The sequence below is a fragment of the Lonchura striata genome, chromosome 1 (assembly GCF_046129695.1).
Source record: "Lonchura striata isolate bLonStr1 chromosome 1, bLonStr1.mat, whole genome shotgun sequence".
NCBI classification, from domain to species: domain Eukaryota; kingdom Metazoa; phylum Chordata; class Aves; order Passeriformes; family Estrildidae; genus Lonchura; species Lonchura striata.
Window position 1 is genome coordinate 84,225,818 of NC_134603.1, and position 17,660 is coordinate 84,243,477.

Here is a 17,660-nt window from a genome sequence, read left to right on the forward strand (position 1 = left end):
CTACAAACTATTATAAAATTAGCTTATAAACTCTGATTTCAGTAACTTAAGGCAATTATTGAAATTACCCAGAATGTCATAAAGGGACTTGAAAGGACCTTTCATGTTAGGGTTGAGTTTGACTATAGTATGAGTGAAGGTTTTGTGGTAGTGTAGGGCATATGAAATTTTAATCTCTCATAAGAGCAAAATCAATGTCTGCAAATCAATCTGCAAACACCTCTAAGTCCTTCTCTCCAGGGCTGCTCAAAATTCTTGCATCCCCCAGCTGGTATTGGTACTCAGTAGTGAAACTAAACATGTTCTTGGTAGGCACAGACATACAAACTAATTTCTGCAATACATACGTGCATACACATATGGACAGCTACACAGATCAATACAGCCAGAAGCACTCTGCATTCACAAAAGCACAAACAGCACCAATGGCCTTATCTTGCTACCCTTTGGCTAATCAGGATGAAAGTGTATTATTAGGAAATAGATGCTGTGTATAATGCGGACTCTTCCAGAAGCTGACTTTAGATACTCAGTCTCTCCCTGGACCCACAATATGCCCCACTGCTGTGCCCTGGACATATACAAGCTCCTAAGACTTGCAGTCCCAATGTAGCTGCTTTTTACTCAAGGGCTGGTGCAGACCTCCTCACTGACATGTATCACAGTTCTCTCAGTAGCTGGTCTTAGACACGCAGTCTACCAATTGGCTGTGGATCCCAGGTCAGTTACTGGCCACTGGACACACTATCCCTCAGACCCCACAGTCCACTCCACCTGCTGGTGCAGATTTCCTTGCACACAGCAGCACATAAACATACACACTGTGGATCTCTCCTGAGCAATCACCACCCAATATCTTAGACAGGCCCTCCTTCCAGCCTGGATCACTGTTGTCCCCAGCTTCTTCCCACACGTGTACACACACATGCACAGACGTGCTCTCAGCTGACCTTCAGATTGGCATAGACTCCATCAGTTGGCATAGACTTCTTGGCCTCTTTGGAAGTCACCTTCTCCAATTGCCTCACTTCTAGAGATATACTTCCTTCCCAGGACTTTTAATCTCTTCTCCATCTAGTTTGGCTTGATATTTGCACTCTCACTTGGTCTAATTGCTTGCACCACAGACACATATAACCCCTGATCTGCAGTGCAGCTGTTGGTGCTTGTTTTTACTCCAGTCTCTTCAGCTGATGACTCTGCTAATCTGCAAACCCTATAATCCCTTGTCTGATTTCAGTTGCTGACTCTTAGACATCCATACAATCACAGCCATAGAGAACAGAGTCCACTCATTTAGGAAAATAGTTAGAAATGGAATTTAGGAAGAAGGCAGGACAGCAGTGATCATGGGGTGTGGGTCATGGCCAGTCAAGCATACTGCCCAGCAACCTGTTTACACATGGGCAACTGCTTTTGTCCTCCTAGCCCTCTGTGACCCATTTTCTCCAAGCCAAGATAAGCCCTCCCTTCCTCCGCCTTTAGTTTTGTCACCTACACCAGCCAAAAAGTATCTTGTATAATCCTAAGATTCCCTGAATGTCAGGGGAGGTTCAGACTTGATACCTGGAAACATTTCTTTACCAAGAGGATGGTCATACCCTGGAACAGGTCTTCTGTAGAGGTTGCTGATGCCCTGTGCCTGTCAATGTGTGAGGCATTTGGAAAATGTCATTAAAAACAGCTTTAACTTTGAATCATCCCTGTCACATCAGGCAGCTGGACTTCATGAACATTCTATTCTATTCTATTCTATTCTATTCTATTCTATTCTATTCTATTCTATTCTAGTCAAGTCTAGTCTAGTCTAGTCTAGTCTAGTCTATTCCCTTGCCTTTTACCCAGCTTGGAAATGAAACTTGAGATAATTTTAGTAAGGTAATATAAAAAGGGATCTTTATTTGAAGGCCTTCAGAGGCAGTTATGGAAAGATGTCCATAAATGGCCATGCACCTTTTCTGGAGCCCCCCTTCAGCACTAGTTGTACTTTGTCCATGAGATGTATCTCAAAGAGTGGTTCTGAACTTTGGTTCCCAGGAAGAACCAAGATAGCATAGAGCCTTTTACCCCCCAGGGCTTGGAGCTCTGGATTTTGTTTTGTCTTTCTGCTTAGGGAAAGGCCACGGAAAATTACTAGGAAAACTAGCTACAAAAGATGGCAGAGTTACAAATATATGTGTGAAGAATACAGAGAACATACAAAATAAAAAAAGGCAAAACCCAAATGGCATCAACTGTAGCCCTGACTTAAACCCCTAAGTTTGTCTGGAGGGCCTATCCAGATTCAACTGGTCTGTTTCAGATCTGGGTGATGACCATCAGTTCTCCTTTGTAGCACTCCTGAGACTAGGGATCTTTTTTCTGAGTTCCCCATAAAGATGAAGGTTCCCCTCCTTGATATTGTTGTTCTGTGCCAAATTTAGAGTGTGGAGATGAGCTTTTTATCAAAGAACCTAACAACTCTTAATTTCTGGTCACACTTTGAAGACCCTATATTCTCGAATGAAGAAGACTTTAGAAATTTAATTTAGCAATTTAATTGAACAGAATTTAGTAATTTCGTACCTGGTCCTGGAGTCATACTGTTGAAAATGTGGCATCATGAAGTTTTGGCAAAGACAAATGAGTCACAGAAATAAATCAGTGATACCTCAGGGCATATGTGTGCTGCCAATCCATACCATCCTCCTTTCCATCCTTCAGTTTGCAGTCTACCCTCTCAAGTGGCCAAGATAGGGATGAGACAAAATGTTGGAGACTTTATTTCATATTTTCAACTGGTGTTTGCTGTTCAAGATGCTTCTCTTTTACACCTCCCAAACTAATTTTTAGAAAATTCTAGTATAAAATCACAAAACCCCATTTTTTTATTATCTGTATTTGGGTTACTTGACAAGGTTTTGGTAGCAAACAGGCTACAGGAGTGGCTTCTGTGAGAAGATACCAGAAGCTGCCCCTGTGCCAGAAGGAGTCAGCTCCAGCTGGCTCTGAAGGACAAGCTGCTGGCCAAAGCTGAGCCTTGTGGCAGCACACAGTGACAGTGTATTTAACAAAGGGGAAAAAGTGCCACACAGCAGAAGCCAATGGGTGTGAAAATGGTATAGACAGCTCTTCAGACCCTGTGGGAGGTGCCCCTGGGGAAAGCAGTTCAGGGATGCCCTGGGAGACTGCATTTATTTAAGGCAGGGCATTTTCCCAGAACTCACTGCTCCCTCATGTAAATGAGTGTATGTCCATCATTTGTTGTAGTCTCCCCAGTTCCAGAAAGTTCTTTGTTCTCAGTTCCCTCATTGGTTTCTTCAGAAAACCACTCCTTCCCTTCTCCCTCATTGGTCCTGTGCATGTCACCCCATCCGTGCTCCTCCCTTGAACCTTTCCCTCATTGGGCAGTTTGTACCTTGACCATGCCTATCCTGCCCCAGTTAAATAATCTGGCCCCTCCTTCCCCAGTTGCTTCTGGAGCCTTCCCCTTCCCATGAGGTTGTATCTATGCTCCTGTTCCTGCTCCTCCATCCTCAGCCTCTCCTTCAATAAACCCACGTGGATCTTAAAGCTCGAGAGTCCTCTCGTCTTTGGTGGAGTTTCATTACTCTATCTGGGCACCTGTTGACTAGCCAGCAACAGATTACCGTGCAGGACTCAATCTGGGGCAGCCTGCAACACCCCAAGGTCTGGAGGGGAAGAAGGAGTAGCAGGAGGTGCTCCAGACAGTGGAGGAGAGATTCCCCTGCAGCCTGTCATGCAGCCTGTCATGCAGCCCATGGTAAGGCAGCTGTGCCCCTGCAGCTTGTGGAGCAGACGTCCACCCTGCAGCCTGTGGAGGATCCGATGTCCAAGCAGATGGATACTCCCTGAAGGAACCTGTGAACCAAAGAAGAAAAAGCCCATCCTTGAGCTGGGCTCTGACAGCACCTGTGACCCCATGAGAGGAGCCCATGATGAAGCAGGTTTTCTGGCAGGACTTGTGACTCCATCTGAGAACCCACAGTGGAGCAGTTTGTTGCTGAGGGACTGCACCTTGTGGAAAATACCCACACTGGAGCAGTTAGTGAAGAACTGTAGCCCATGGGAAGGACCTGTGTTGTATAATTTTGTGTTGTATAATTTTCCTGCCCAAGGGAGGCATCCAGTGGTGGGGGAAGAGCATGAGAAGGAAGAGGCAAAGTAAGAACTGACCTGAACCCCTATTCCCCATCGCCCTGCACTGTTCAGGAAGTAAAGAAATCAAGAGTGAAGTTGAACCTTGGAAGGAAGGACCAGTGGGAGGAACGTGTTTTGAGATTTTGTTTTTATTTCATATTATCCTGCTTTTGATTTGCAATACATTTAATTAATTTACCCACACTGAGTCTGTTTGGCCCAAGACAATTATTACTGAGTCATATCCTTATCCTTATCTTGACCCATGAGCCTTCTGTCACATCTCCTGTTAAGGCAGGGAAGTGCCAGTGGGATTGGTGAGCGCCTTGCAGGCTAGCCAAGGTCAACCCAACATATTTTCACACTATCTTAATAAAGTAATGTAACTTTTGCTTCATCTTAATCCTGTATGGAAATTAACTTCTTCCATAGTTTAAAGCAAATTTTGCAGTTCTTCTTTGTCTACATTTATTTTAATTTTTATCTTGAGAATACTGTCCTTGGGTCCTACATGTGCCTTGGGTGTTTTTCAGAAAATGAAATAATATGAATGCCAACATGTATGTTGTGGATTTCTACAGCACTCAGTATCCTTACGTTACATTATACAATTACACTGTTATGAATAATTCCTGAGAGTTGCCAGAAGTCCTCTCTCATCCTTGCACAAAGAGTGATTTTTCTCAGTCCAGAGAAGAATCTATTCAGTTGTAAACTGCTGAGAGAGTAGTGCTCTGCCGCAGAACAGGGCCTCGCAGAAAATCTGGTGAGTAGTGCAGCTCTTGATTATCTCAGTCTCCTCAGGAAGTCTATTCTCTTGCAAGAGAAAAGACCCTTGACCACAACCTGAGATCTCACTATCTTATCCTAAGATTAGCTGCATTTCCCCAGGAGGCTAGTACACAGTACAGCTGTGTTTGTAGACTGGACCCGCAGATGAAGGATACCATCTTTTCTTCTCGGCACGGGTTAATTGTGTGCATTCCCATGAGACCTGATCTGATGATTTTTCAATGTGACCTAGCATTTTAAACTGTCTTTTGCACTTCTAAACAGACTAAATGACTGATCAAATGTCATCGTCACACTCTCGTTAAATACTCCCAAGCTACTGCAGCAGGAGTAGGTATCCCTAGAACACAGGAAGAGAACAGAGGGCAGGCACTGCCTATAATGTGGGTCCCACTGGGGTTTTCGGAGTACAAAATTCCTACAAGCTGCAGTTTAAGGATGAACTTTCTTGCCTCTGATCTGATGGCAACAGACATCTTTTTACAGAAAGTAAAAAAACTTTACGTTTTCCCTTTCCAGAGCTACACAGTAAGTAAACCAGATTTCATGTTGAATCCAGGAATATTACTTATTTTAATTAACACTGCAAGAAGAACACAAATCTATTCAAAATAAAACTGTACATATTTCCCTACTTCATTCTCTCTAACATGCCACTTCTGTTTCAAGACAAAGTTTTCTGGGAGGGATGCAGATCTCTTCCCTGCATTTGACACAGCTTCTTTACTTACTGCCCATTTCTGTTATTTCTATGCCTATCCTCATATGAATTTTGTTCAAACGTTTTGTTATTTTAAATATTTTTTGCTATTTCTTCCTTCCTTGCCTGGTTCTGCACAAGACACAGAATTCTTTCCTGCTTAGACAGCTTCTTTGCTAATACATTAAGCCAGTTCCACCGGAGCTGGAAAACTTTGTGGGCAACATTAGTTCCCAGATTGAGAGACATGTGATGTAACAGTGACAAAATGTTAGATTACATAAATCTTATGTTACTCAGTGAATCAGAAGACACATCCCGTCTTGAGCCAGAACTAGTAAAGAGTAAATAAAGGGATTTCTTGAGCCATCAGGCCTGGGTAGGAAAATGTATCACCAAGATCACATAATTATTATTAAAGGTCACTTTAGTTCACTTGTAAATTTCAAATATGATAAGTTTTAATCAGAAATCTGTGTGAATCAAAGAGCATTAATTTGGTTGAAACTTCCATCAAAATGGTGGAATAATTCTTAAATGCCTAGTAGTCACTTCATTTAGAAAAAATTAGGTTGTTCCCTTTTTTCCTTGTTTTAACCGTGGAATAGTTGGAATAGTTACAAAAACTGAATATCCATCAAGCCTACTCCATCTTGTGAGGATTATGTACAGCTTTCCAAGTTATAACAATAGTCATAAATAATGTCATTTGTATATCTAAGTGCAACATACATATTTTCAATATGTCATGCTATGTTACACACAAGTCAATTTATGTACAGGTACATGTATAGTCATAGTCACTTTACAGGAAGGCAAAATTAGCTACCTGCCAGATACCCGCTAGCAGTCCAAATGTATTTCTAAATATATGAAATTGCAAGGAATATTTAATTGCATGAAGAATGTGGCAGAAGTTCAAATTGGTAGCCAATCAAAGAGCCATTCTCATACACAGAAAGTTTGATTTAGGACATTCTGTATTTTGCTATATGAAGTCCTGTAACTTTGTATAGAAGTGAATCTGATTATATTTAAGGAATCAGGACTGCTCATCACTTTTAATGAAATATAAATTGTTGATAAAATCATTCTGATATGGAAGCCAGACTGCAGGAGATGTGCACATGTATTAATGAAATAACTTGATTGCTCTAACAGTACAGAGCATAGTCCTGCAAATACTGACCATGATCAAATTTTCATTGCCAAGCCTTCCATCAAAAATTGTAATGAAAAGTTAAATTTCAATCAGAGCTTCAGAAGCTGTAAGGTTTAAAACACCCTTTCTCACTCAGTCTTCTCTGTTGCACATAAACCTTTTTTGGGAGAACTCATCACATGATCTTCCTCTCAGACGGAATGCTGTTCCAACTTCTATTACATTCACTTCCCCAATGCCCTTCCAAAAAGTTAAAATTAACAAAAAGTAGGACAATGCAGAACAGCTGTAGGAAAGAATAAACTTTGCAGCACATCCAATGCTTTGGATCATGATATAAGAAACATGGATTCCAGTAGTGTATTTTGTACAGGCTTTCCATGGAGAAGCTATCAACATTCTCAGTTTCCCTCTGCACCTGTTTTGCTCACAAAATTTGGGATAGTTCCTTTTGCAGTAAGGAATCTAAGCAACATAGAATATTGTAGCACAAAGTCCTTACTTAAAAGAAAAAAAAAGTCTTATTAGGGAAGCATTCAGGGATGTAAGGCTTAGCGGTTGTAAGGACAAGACAGGTCCTTCATCCACTGAATATCTTAACTCTATGTGAAGTGACACTGTAGTTAAAGACACTGACTTTGTAGTTAAAGACAACACATTCAGAAGCCAATACCACTGAGCCATTTCTAAAATCTATATTCCATATCATTTCATACAATGGACAAAGACTGAAGTATTTGCTGAAGCCGTACTAATTATCTGATTTCTTTCTTCCTCAGTTAATTATTGAAAAACATTTTGTTGTCCCTTTTTGGTGGTTTATTCAAGTTATTAGTTATAGTCCCCTTTTCACTCTATCTTTGTTAACATTGTATTCTCTTTTCAAAGCCCTAAAATACTCTTAGGAGGGCATATAAATCACACTTCTCTTTTTGACAGAAGGGGAAATGGCCAGGAAGTTGACCTCAGAACTGCAGACTGGGTAAGCTTTAGTGAAACCTAATACCTAAGATTCTGCATTGCAGTTAAGATGGTAAAAAAGCTTGATGGAATTTATATGGAAATGGCCATGCCATGCTGTTTCCGTAATGTAAGGCTTTTTTAGCACTGCTTTGCCTTATGCGACCTACATTCTCAAATGCTTCAGGGGGAGCTGGGAAAGTCAAAATGAAAGAGGAAAACTTTAGCAAGATGGACCACAGAGCAGAAGCTTTCTGAAGAGGTATTTGCAGCAGTTAGCTGCTGGAATCTGAGATGCTGAGTATTTTTTTGTTCAGTTTAGCTTTAATCACTTTGTGTCAGCAAATAACAAAATATATGAAGCATTGCTCAAAGTCACCAATTTGTTAATCTCAAATGTTGCTGACTGCCCCTGGCACTAGATTCCACAAGTATTTTCTTTGTGTGAAAGTAAGAATTCTTTTACTGTGACATTTTTTAACAGCTTACTGTTAACAAGTGTTCATTGATTAGGAAATTAATTGATAAGAGATGTAGATTTGTGTTAAAACTAAGTGATTGTTATCCAAGGAGCTACCACATGTCATCTTATTTCTTGTCTAGAGAAAATAACATGAGCCTATCCAACAAACTTATTTGTGATACCTGTTTTTTCTACTGGTGTTAAGACAAACAGATCTTTGTCAACCTGTCATCTGATCAGTATGAATATGTACTGGCAGCATAGATGGATTTTTTTAAGTTCAACCTAAAATCAACACGTGAGGTTCTAGCCCCACTAAATTTAAGACCTTTATCATTAACATAAAAGGAGGTAGCATTTGATTTGCAATTCCCTTACTTCTCAGTTACTGTTACCTAAAAAAAATTAGAAAGCTCAGATTAAACCCTGAATAAATGAAACTAAACAAAACCACATCAAAACATAATTTTTTCAGTACTGCTTAGGACTGTGGTTCAACATGAAGCAAAGGGTCAAATACAAAAAAAGCTCTCCATTTCTGAGCCATTTTTGGTTTCTGTCTAATGTCGTATTTGGCCACTTGGTGCTTATACCTCAGAAGCACCTGAATATCTGCATCCCACTTTTAATTTATGTCTTCATCTATTGCACATAAAAACCAAGCAACTAGAAAATATGAAGTAAACAGTCAACTAGAGTAAAATCAGAGTATTTTCTGGTCAATAATTACAATTAATACAACAGTGTTTTCTAATAATCATTGGACTTGGAGACAGTTCTTTCCACACTAAAACACATAGCTGCATGTGTGGTATTTACATTCTCTGAACAGAGAGAGACATGATTCTCTCTCCCAGGATTTTTCTTGGGAAGTTGTGAGATGCAATAAGAAAGCTCAGAGAAAAAAGAAAACAGTTCTTATCTCTAGTCGCTGCTCCTGTTGTTTGGCACATGTGGAATGTGTTATGGAGATTGTTTACCAAAGAGTGATTTGTTAGTTGGACACCGGTGATGGTTGTTTGAATTGATTGGCCAATTGGGTCAAAGCTGTGTCATGACTGTCTGGAAACACTCACGTGTTTTTCTTTAGTATCTTTTTAGTATGATATAGTTCTAGTATAGTATTAATGTAATATAATTTAGCTTAATAAAAACAATTTATTCAGCCTTCTACACCATGGAGTCAGAGTGCCTTAATCCCCACGGTGCAGGGGGGTCATACTTCTTCAATACATATGCTCAAATTTTGCTGAAGCTGATCAAATTATCCTTGTATTCAGGTGTTTAGATTCGACTTCTTCCACTTCTATCACCACTGTAACAGGATGTCTGAGTATTTGTCCACAAGTCAAACAGCAAATTTTATACTCTGACATGTCAAAGTACTGCTGCGGGTAGATTATTTTGTGGTAGGCTATGAATGGGAATACCTGAGACAGGAAATGCACTCTGCTACTGCTGCTCTAGGACTATAAAAATCTTGCGGTGAACAAGAGCAAGGAGGAAAATAAGGAGGAAAATAACTCAGGTATTAAAATGGGGTTAAATCAGGCAAGCATGGCTAGAGGACATTCAAAGCCTCAAATGCTTGCCTTTTTTTTTTTGGTCGTGGGGGGAGGCTGCTTTGGTTTTGTTTGTGTTTTGTGTGTGAGTGTACATGGAGCAGCCATACAGGTCATATCAGACAAAAAACAAAGCTACAATGGGGATCAGGCTTCTCCTAGAATAGTCTTAGATCACCTTTAAGTGCTCATGGTTGAATGATCACTAAAATCGTGTCAGTTGAGTTACTCAGAGCAAACATGATGTATTTTGTCAGCTTTGTACTTTTATACTGGATGTATATCCTGTTTAGAACAGTAACTAATTCTCTGATTGTATCACAGAGATACAGAATGAAGATACTTGATGTGCCACAAGGGAAAAAAAGCCTACAAACATCAACAGAAACCCACCTATTAGTACTATATTATCAAACAAAAAACCTTTCAACATTGGAAATTCATTCACATACACTCTTTTGTTACAGTAGATGAACTTCTAATATGAGCCAGAATAATTAATTTGTCTCATATGGCAAAGAGATGTGAAAATAACTGGAATCAAAGGGGCAGCTTCTTCAGGTTTCTAAGGACATCAATGTCCCTAAGGCAGTTGACTACAGTGTACTCAAAGCTGAGATTTAGCAGCTAGCATCTCAACAGAGCTCTATAGCTCAGTTTCCAAAGCTCTGGTTCTGTGAATTGTTACAGCTAATTATTCATAAATAATTGACATAAAATAATATAGATTTGTTTTATTAAGTACAGATGGAAAATATTTTTTCAAAGCACTGTTGGTCTACCAGTTGGGTAAAACAGAAAAGTGATAAGCAAAAAACGGAAATTAAATACAAGGGTGAAAAAAAGCATCATGCATGATAGAGAGAAATCTCTGTGAAAATTATTTGGCTAAGGTTTACAACATGGTCTACCTTTTTTCCCAACAAAATAAGTCTGCAATAAAGCCACTAAATTTTGCCCTCGCATTCTTCATATATTGAACTACGCCCAGAAGTGACTAAAAAAAATCTCAAGTTATGTAATGATTGTCTCAGAACACCTCTGTCAGTTCATGTCCAGAATAGTATTTTATAAAAAAATATCAGAGCACTGTGTTTCATGGCCACTTGTTGCGGATGATAGATAAATATGATTATTCATAAATAATACAGCTAGGATGAGAACAGTTCTCCCAGCTGGCCGAATGACACCCCTGCCTTTGGATGAGTCCTGGGGTGAAATGGACTGTTCCATCTCACCCCTCAAAAGATGTATGGCTCATCCCACACCTCCATCCTAAAATATCAAGTGCCTGTAACCCCATTGGCCATGCCTTATTCCAACCCACCCTGAAGCCCCTTTATAAGGAGGCTTCGAGGGGCCATGCGCTCTCTTAGAACTTCCTCCCCTCTTGGAACCTCCTCCATCCTTTTGGAGCTTCCCCTCTCCTAGAGCATCCTTTTGTCTCTCCCCTCTCCCACCCTCTCAGGCCTGGCCACGTGCTGCAACTGGGAGCACGAGGCAGGACCTTCCTGCACCCCCAATAAACCTCTTGCCCCAAGAGCAAACTTGAGAGATCTCTGCCTCCATTCATCTACACCGTGCTGGAGCGTGGTATTTTCTACAGCCACCGGTCTGATAACCCAGTCTTGTGCTTCCTCTGATAGCAAGAAGGAAAGATGAGTATGCTGGTGGATGCATCTTCTTATTTTGGATTCCAGTGATTTTTAATTTAAAGTAGAACTACTTTCACAAATAGGTATTTTTTAAAGTAAAACACTTCAGAGGCTATACTCATGATCTCTTGCCTTTTTTGATTCAAAGGGAGAAAAAAACAGTGAGTGAAAGAGACAGAATTTTCCACTCTTCTTCCGGGAGCAACAGAAAGTAGCATTGCAGAGAATCAGAAATATTAGGACTGGTATGAATCAAGTATGAATGCAAATACATAACTGAATGCAGAGAAGAAAAAAAAAAACAAGTGCTGGTGACACCTAGATCAGTGTTCATGTTTATCCTGCCTGGGAAACCACTTGCATTAGGTAGAGGAGCTGGCGATCCATATTGCGGCTTACGTGAGCAAGCACAGAGGTGTGCTGTGCTGTGCTGTGCTGTGCTGTGCTGTGCTGTGCACACCAGTGTGTCATCTCTGCAGGGTCACTTTAGCAGCTGGTTGCAGCAGAGGAGCCTACAGACAGCTCCTGCTTCACCTGCACGTCTTTGCCCATGTCCAACAGTGCAGCCATAAATTCTCACCTCAATAACCTTCAGGAGTAGAGTTGATCACTTGTAAGAACATTATGAACTATCCTGAAGGACCAAAGAGGAGGAACTTCTGTCCACAATTGGTATCTGTACAACATACTGTGCCAAAGTCCACCCAGGGTCCACCTGATGCTGTGTGTTTCTCAGCATCTGAAGGAACAAAAAGTTTACTCCCTACCTATATTCCTGTTTTTATTCTGTCTTCTTAAAGCAGCTATTTTATTAAGCTGCTTTATTTATTAAGCTATTAATGTCATTTGTTGTCAGGTCTTTCATACTGAGCTGCAGAAAATGCCCTGCACCTACTTTCTCACCTCACCCACACTCCAGACCTTGGTGAAGAACAGCAGGTCAGCACATAAGCATGCAGCTTATCGACATATCTAATTAGGCAAACAAAGAACAGACTATTGTTAAAAAGGGTTGCAAAAGGATAATTAATAAAATAGTGTTATAAATGCAAATTTGTCCAGCCAAATTAAAATGAAAAAATAAAATATTTATTTTGCAATCAAATTCTATCTAGCCAGCCACAAGAAATGAACAGAGCCGAGCCCGGGGTCAGCCCTGGGTGTGCAACAAAGAGGTCAGCCTCAGCAGAGGTTTTCCTCTATGCCCACACACCTCCATCTTGGCACAAGCAGTTTTTATAGGAAAAATTCTGCCTGAGGCCAGTATTTCGGCAATCAGTCCTTTCTTCTATTCAGAGTCCCATAGTTTGATGAGATTTCTATTCTTGCCGATGAGGTAGAGCAATTCAATGTCTGGAGTTGGTGAATCCCTTGATGAAATTTATGGGAACGCTGCATTCACATGTATCTGTCCGGAGGATTTCCATGATACCTATCTTGGGTCATTCATGAGATGATCAGTGCCTGGGCGTCCCTTATCATTTCAGATACGGCCCATCTCCAGACAAGTCACATCCTTTTACTTGTAAATTGAGTTTCAACATACACCAGGTTTCACCTTAGAGGGTGGGGGGGACTCCTAATACAAACGTGTATACTCCAACAAATATTCAATATCACATATATCATACTAGAAATGGCGCAAATTATATCTACTACATATAACAATAATAATGCTAATAACACTCAGAGGTAAGACATGATGAAAAAAACAAATTATAACAATCACTGTGGACTTAAAATGGTACAAAAAATATGTTCAGGAGAACCAGGATATAGTTACTAGTAATGAATAATCCAGGACCACACAGGACATGCGCTCAGGATTTAGTGCCCCATGTTCTGCTATGTTATGGTTTAATTCCAGCTGGCAACTGAGCACCAAGCAGCAAATCACTCACTCCCCTTCCTCTTACCTCCACACCATGACAGGGAGGAGAATCAAAGATAAAACCCGTGGGGTAGAACAGTTTAGTAATCAAAATAAATGTAAATGTAATAGTGATTAATAATAATAATGAAAAGTGAGATAACAAAAACAGAGAGAAGAAAATCCAAGAGAAACAAATTATGCACAATATCATTCCTTTCCACCCACTGACTGATGCCCAGCCCATCTCCCAGCAGTGATCAGCTCCTCCCAGCCAATTTCCCCAGTTTATATGCTGGACATGACATTCTGTGGTCTGGAATACCCCTTTGGCCAGTTTGGGTCAGCTGTCCTGGCCATGCTCTCTCTTGTGTCCTTGTGCAGCTTCTCACTGGCAGAGCACAGGAACCTGAAAAGTCCTGAAAAGTTCAGGGTAAGCACTGCTGAGCAACAGCTGACCCATCAGTGTGTTATCAATATCAGTCTCACAATGAATTCAAAACACAGCCCTGTACCAGCTACTAGGAAAAGAATTAACTACATCCCAGCAGAAACCAGGACATATTGCCAGAAGTAACCCTGGCCACACCACTTGAATATCTGACAGAATGAGTGAAATATAAGTGAGTGAGCTAATTGAGATGAGCTTTAAAATAAAAATCACCATCCCGTTCTGTATGGTCACACACAGAGTTTTCTTACATTATATGCCAAATTAATCGGTCCTCCATTGAAATTTGCCAATTTAGACATAACAGGATATAATAAAAAACTAGCATATATCTAGCCATGGAGATAGGAAAGGAGAACAGATCTAACTGTGCTATACATGAGGGAGTGTCACAATTAGAAAAAAAAAAACAGTTTCAAGTCATGGACCAAAATACAGCAATAATGGCTACACCATTCTCCATTAGCCAGAAGTGTGCGTGGCCATTCTAGTGAACAGGAATAGATTGGAAATCCCTGGCAGTTATTGCATGATAACACAGTGCTTTACAGATCTGCTCAAACAAGAAATACAAATATCTCAAGCCATTTCAAATTTACTTCTCTTTTAAATACATAAAAAAAACCTTGATAGCAACAAAAAAAAGCTGCATTTACAAGAGGATGGATTCTGTCAAATTCATTCTCTCATTTAGTTTTCTGCTGAATTTCATTCCTAGTATACTAGTCAGCTTTCCCGTCACCTCCAAATAGTTCACTCCTTTGGATCAAATGGAAATACATTAGGGTACAAAGTAGTGTCAGAGCTCTAAATTGAATTTTGGAGGGAAAGCAAAGCTGCAATCAGCACACCAAGGTAATAGAGTACCAGGAATCCTGGCCTGAAATGAGAATGAAAAATGTCATGGAAATCAGCACTTTCAGAAGAGCTTTTTATCTTCATGTGAGAGCACAGAATGGCTAAAAGCTCTGTTCTTGAAAACACTTTCTCCCAGTGCAATATTGTCTGCCATTAGAAAAATCTATGCTACTTTCTCCTAGGAAACTATATCAGAGAATATGCTGAGTTGAGGGATACACAAGGATCATGGAGTTCAGCTCCTGGTATATTTAGCTATTTAGCTAATTATGCAGCACAATTATGCTAATAAAAAGTTATGACATAGTCAAATCTTACCAATGAAGTTGAAAGCTGTTTTGCAGAAGAATCTGAGAAATGCAAAGCACCACCTCAACATTTCTCATAGGAGCTTGATTTCCACAAGTTTTTCTCTTTAAAAGTCACAAGAAATTAATTTACAGACATATTGTTAATAGTTGCTGCATTATTTGCAGGGGAATTATGTAATTTCTAGTAGAGTTTCTCAGTTGCTCTCTCACACTAAATATATTCACAAGACTAATCTTAAAAGTAAGGTAAAATGAAGTTTTAGGTAAGAACAGACAGGGTTAATGAGCCTGTTCTAGAACCAGTGCCAAAGTGCACTTTAAATTGGAAGTGGAATTCCTTTTTTAGATGTTTTTGTACTATTGGAAAGAAAAAGTCACAGTCCCACTTATATTTAGGTCAGAGACCCTCTGCAAATCCTCTCTTTGTGGTCAATCCTTCGGTGTTTTATTTTCCTTTTACCCAACTCAGAAGTGATTCAAAAGCACATTATGTCACACTCTAAAGCTTCTGTTCCAACAAACTGGCTGCCAGTCTGTGACAGTCTGAGTCCTTCCCAAAGGCAACAAAGCAGAGAATATCATCTGCTTCATCATGCCTTCAGCATACTAATGTTCAGTAATAAAATAAACATACAAACCCATGCTTATTACTTCCCCAAAGAACTAATTAAAAAAACACCCATTAAACCTACAAAAACAACACTGGCTGCAGAGAAGGCAGCATTTTTCTCTCACACATTGACTTGAAGGGGGTTGACAAAGCTCAACAAAATTTTTTTGCCATTTCTAAGAACACAGAACATGTAGTGTGGCACAAATCATAATCATTTTGTCAAAGGTAGTGTGAACAAGAATTTTAAGTAAAAAGTGGAGCTGAGAAGTGAAGAAGTATCTCACATGGAAAAAAAAAATAGAATGTGCTTTATCACAACAATGTCTCTTCAGTTAAACCCACTTGGGGGTTTTAGACTCTTGTAGATGACTTATACAGTTCTTTTAGAACAACCCTTTATCAGTAGACATATTATATTAATGTTCTTATGGAAGTTTGCATAATCTTTCCAGCCAGTTCTAGAGGGATGCCCATGAATGTGTCAGGAAAATCTTGGGGAAAAAATGCAGCAGGTGTGGAGGGTAGGAGTAAAAAAAGTAAATTACCATTTTCAGGATTGCTGGATTTTCACCACAAGAAATCAGCAAAAAATAATGTGATATATTCACTTTTCAACCTGGTACAAGTTCTCACCTTGTTTAGTTGGATAAATATTGGTGTGAAATAAGACCCACTTCTTCCCCTTTAAAATACGGATAGCTGAAGTTTTAGACACTATTTGAAGAAAGATGTCTTGCTCTATTACAGCTGTGAACTTGTTCTAAGATGAATTACACAGGTCCTGCTTTATAATTTTTGTGCTGGATGTCAGGAAAAATATCAGAACAAGCTTGTTTGCTTTGTTTGACAAACAATTCCTGATAAGACTAAGAACTGGTAATGTCAGCTATTTTTAGCCACATCTGTACAGACAAGAACAATTTTGGAATTTAATTTGGTAATTTAATCCTTCTGTTACCATACAATAGGACTGGTTGTAAGCAACTGGACCATTTTAAAGCTAAGTAAGGAAATTACAGGAACTTAAAACTTCGGTAGCCTTCTTGCAGAACTGCTTAGTTTTTGATGGTGGCTCTTTCAACTATACTTTTTCAGAGGAGTGTATTTTAAAAGTCCATGAATACTGGAACTTTAAGAGTGGAATGGATTCCATCCTTCTGATGGAATACTTATTTTGGTGTTCCTTGATACTCTTCAAGTCATTCCTGTCAAACCAGAGATGATCCTCCCGGACTAGTATTGTGTCTCCTCAGAACTGGTCACTTAGATTTTAAATTTACCTTTATATTGCACACATACAGCTAAGAGAATGTGTGATGCGCATTTACAGGCATTTTATGCTTATCTAAAAGAGGAGATTGATAAGTCACTGATGGTGGAAGTTGGACCCTGTACTTATCCATTAAAGGGTTTTTCTTTCAAATCCCCACTGCAATTGGGACTGTGCTGTTTAGTCACTCATATATAGGTCACATTATGATGTAGCCTGTTATTCATACCTGCAAATAGGTTTTAGTTGCCCAAACAAATGGAAAATCAAAAGGATCAATGGTGCCCTCTGACCAGAATGTGCTCAGTATGGCAGATTCACAACTACAAACTTAATAACAGTCTGATATTATCTGTCAGATTTATAGTGATCACATGGAGGCAATAAACCACTTTAATTCAAGTGAAGGAAGTCACTTATTGGAAATTATTTCCTTCCAGCAGATGACAAGTTGAATCTTAGTTTTTCATTCCTGCCCCCATGCTTGAACATAAGCAGAAAAATGAGAAAGCACAGCCAAAGAGGCATAATAAACAAATCATTCTTAAGAGCCATTTCTAGAACACTTACTGCTCATGTGAAAACACAAGAATAACCCTGAGATTTTCTTATCACAAACAATGAATTTGGGGTCAGTATGCTCCCAGAACAGAGCAGCCATAGCAAGGTAACTGGATGTAGTTCACAATCTCCTTTTAAGAGTATCTTTCAAAAGAGGCTAATTTATTGATGAAAATTCTTTATGGCAAGGCATCAATGCAATGAAAACTAAGAAAACTCACCAGAGCATTTTAAATCAAAATACCCCACCTTAAAAAGGCTGATTGCATGTGTATTTCTCAGATTCTCAGCC